Here is a 4346-nt window from a genome sequence, read left to right on the forward strand (position 1 = left end):
ACTGTGATTTTTACTGCGTGTTCACTGTACTAAATGGCCTTAAGATTTCCTGAACCTGTTACAAAATATATACAAAGAATACACTTGTAATCCTCATAGCTGTAAGAGAAACTACAAAAATGTGAAATGCTAAACCAAGCAAACTAGAAGACAAAAAATGCCAGCTATTTGCTACTAACTTCTGAGTCAAGTCAAATTAGAACCAACAATAATAAGTGTTCTTCTAAAAAATAAAGCTAGAGGAATCAAAAGAAGCTAGATGGGCCAGACTGGGCAGAAATAAAGTGGGGTCCACATAGCAAGGTATAGACCTGCAGACATTGTAGATAAAGGAAGTTTTGAATGCTAAATGTTATGTATTCAGTGGATAACTAAATAAGTTAATGGACAACAAAACAACTGCAGAATACAAACCATACGGAACACACATCTGGCTCAGGAAATCCCCCCAGCTGGAAATATTCAGAAACTGGAAGAGGAATATATGCCTGCTCTCTTCTTTTTTGTCTCTAGTTATCAGCTTACATGTGCTCCTGCAGACATATTGGACAAAATATAGTCTCGATTTGAGGCAATGTGGCTATCCTTTTCCTCTCTCATCTTCCTGTTTTGCCTTAGCCAGAAATAAGATGCTTTGAAGTTTGACTTCATCCACCAACTCTGTGGCATATTTTAATATGCAAATACATTACGTGACCTTCTGTGACTACCATGTGCTATGAAACTGTCCTGGTTTGAGCCAGGATGAAGCCAATTTTTCTTTTTACTGATTTTTTTTTTCCTTCAGTGAGCTTTCTTGTAACTAGCAACAGTGTGTTCTGCTAGGCTGGTAAGACAGTGGAATGTTTTTCTAACTACTGAGGCTTCAAGGCTGCACCTGCACTCTGCTGGCTCAGACACTATGGGGAGATCTGTGACCCCCCCCGTAGGAGGCTGAGTTAGATGGACAGCAAAATTGGCCAAAGATATTCCATTCCATATATCTACGTAAGCTCAGAGGAAGGTCAGAGATCACAGAAGACAACTTCCTTCCTTCTTTTTCTCCCCTTCTCTTCCGTCCATGGCCGGCGTCCAGGGAGGACTCTGTTCATCCATCACCGTCGACCCTTAGGCTCGAGATCTCCTGACCCCCATAACTCTCCACTTTCTCCAGCAGCAGCTTCGGGATTCCTCGGGACTCTTCCCAGTTCAGGGAAGTGCTGTGGGAGTTGCTGGGGTGGGGGGAGGCGAGAGGCTTTTGCCCATACCTGAATATATATCTGTATATAATTGTATATATTTTCTTGTATCATTCATTAGTGTTTTAATTAAAGCTGTGTAGTTTAGTTTTCAATCCAGCCAAGTCTCTCTCTTTTTCTCTCTCTCCTTCCCTACCTGGGTTGGGGGGAGGGGGGATCGAGAGCATTGTTGTCGGACCTAAGTCAAACTGTGACAGAAACATTGTGAAGATAATATTGTTCAATAAAAGTAAGGGTCAAGGCAAGCAGTGTAATATTAACTTATAAATAATTAATTCATTAAAAGCTATTCTATGACATTTTACACAGATTCTGTAAAAGAAAATCTTTGTAGTCAAAGATGTGTCCAAATCTTCAGATGGTAAATGGAAAAGTGACGTTTACAGTGACAAACATTACAATGTTAACTAGCAATAATCTACTGATTTATAGCAAGCTGGCTTTCACATTTTATTTCTTCTTTTTTTCAGTACAAAGAACATTGTACACATGAGCTGACATTTCAGAACATTTAAAAATATCATTGACTCTAACTGTGAAAATGACACTTTACATTAATGGCATTTGCTAGCTTGCACTCTTCCAAACTTCCAGTTTCTGTCTGATGTAACAGATGAAACATATTCATCTGTTTATGGCAAACTTGTGTATATGCATTAAAAAGACTATTGGCAGAAGCAGCTGAAAAAAACTTACAGGGAAGCTGAAGGGGGTCAATTGAGAGTTATGGGTATTAAGGAGAAAAAAAATGCCTTTTTTTTTTTTTAAAGATACATTGTATTTGATTATATTATTAATCACAATTAATGTAGGCACATTAAATCAATATTTTAAATTATTTCATATTCTGTTCATGGAATGACTAAGAATACAGATAAAAAATACAGAATATAAGCATTCATCAGAAGATAAAATTGAAGTTACAGCTTTTAACTTCATGTTCCACAAGAAATGAGGCACTGTACAAAATCTGGGACAACATCCCTCTCACTGCTGATTCAAACTGAAGAGAACATGAGCTTATGTATGTAGCATTTGTTGCTGAGCACAGTTTGTACCTATACGTGAAAGGTTAGCACTCAGTCACCAAGACAACAAACCAAATATTATTTCTATTACAAACGTAGAGTAGTAGCTCATACTTGTCCAGTAGCCACTAATTTTTTATATATATATTTTTTTTTAATTTAATGAACTCTTTTTAACCAAATGTTCGTGCTGTCTGTGTGGTTATTCTGTTTCTAAACTGTGCAAAACTAGATATTCCCTGGCCACTCTAACTTTTGTGAACAGAACAGGCACTCTTGTTTTTCTAGAAGTGATGGACATAATCATAACCTGAATTGTAGAACAAAGCCTAACACCTGGCTCTTAGCTGATGAAAAATATGACACTGTGAATCACCCATAATAAATGACACCATGAGGACAGATTTAGCCAAGAAAAGAGAGTAAATTCAGTTAATGTATTTTATTTGTGTCTGGTCTATAGCAAATAATAGTTGCATCCTATATAAATGGTGGTTATTCTAAGAAATACAAATTTTTTTTTTTTTCAAAAATGAGAAAGGACAAACTTGCACTTTGCATTGAACAGGGCTTACACATTGGCTGCATGCAACCACTCACCACTAGCGTGTGGTTATTTCTTTTCTATTTCACACTAGTTGCTGTAGTGTTTCAGGTGTCCTTATCAAGTCTGCATTTTACAAGAGGAGATTGAAACCTTGTTGTAAAGAGGTAGGCACTGGTCTCTTCTCACAAGTAAATGGTGATGAACAAGGGGAAATGGCCTCAAGCTGCACCAGGGGAGGTTTAGTCTAGACATTAGGAAGAACTTTTTCACTGAAAGGGTTGTCAGACATTAGAACATGCTGCCCAGGGAGGTAGTTGAGCCACCATCCCTGGATGTGTTTAAAAGTTGTCTAGATGTGGCACATGGGAATATGGCTTAGTGCTGGACTTGGCAGAGTAGGGTTAATGGTTTTACATTATGATCTTAAAGGTCTTTTCCAACCTAAGTGATTTTATTATGATTCTATGAAACAAAGCAGGTCTAAATGCAATTAAGAAGGACAACAAACAAGTATAAATGTCTTGTAAAAAAGTACACAGAACGGGAAGATACTGGGAAACTCAAAGTCATTGCAGAAAAAAAGATCAGACTGCTTCCATCCTGGAAAATAAAAGAGCGAAATACAAGCTCAAGATTAAAATAAGACTGAAATGTTGGATGGAGTTATATGCTTGGAAAAATTGCAAAAATACTAGAAAAAAATAAATGTAATAAAAATATTGCTCTAATGTTTTGTACAGCACATATTACAACAATGGTGCTGCAAGGATATTTTTAAAACCTACAGACAACACAGCAGTACAACACAGCAACACTGTGCTGCCCAGGGAGGTGGTTGAGTCACCATCCCTGGATGTGTTTAAGGGTCATTTGGATGTGGTGTTGGTGGATATGGTTTAGGGGAGAACTTTATAGTAGGCTTGATGGTTGGACTCGGTGATCCCAAAGGTCTTTTCCAATCTGAATAGTTCTATGATTCTATGAAAGCTAATAGCTATTAGGAAGGATGGCCTAGTTTATATGACAATAACAGATTGCCCTTAAAAAATATTTTATGCTGATATTGCAAAATACTGTCTCCTGTCACACAGCAGTGTGTCCAGGTGGTCTGGAAGGCCAATGGCATCCTGGCTTGTACCAGGAATAGTGTGGCCAGCAGGAGCAGGGATGTGATTCTTCCCCTGTACTCAGCACTGGTGAGGCCTCACCTCAAGTACTGTGTGCAGTTCTGGGCCCCTCACTTCAAGAAGGATATTGAGGTGCTGGAGCAGGTCCAGAGGAGAGCAATGAGGCTGGTGAAAGGACTAGAGGGACAGTCTTATAGGGATAGGCTGAGGGAGCTGGGGTTGTTTAGCCTGGAGGAGATTCAGGGGGGACCTTATCATTCTCTTCAACTACCTGAAGGGAGGTTGCAGTCAGGTGGGGGCTGGGCTCTTTTTCCAGGCAACTAGCAACAAGACAAGAGGGCATGGCCTCAAACTGCTCCAGGGGAGGTTTAGGTTGGGTTTTAGGAAGTCCTTCTTCGGGGAAAGA

This window comes from Chaetura pelagica, unplaced genomic scaffold, assembly GCF_000747805.2.
Source record: "Chaetura pelagica isolate M959 unplaced genomic scaffold, ChaPel_1.0 scaffold382, whole genome shotgun sequence".
NCBI classification, from domain to species: Eukaryota; Metazoa; Chordata; class Aves; order Apodiformes; family Apodidae; genus Chaetura; species Chaetura pelagica.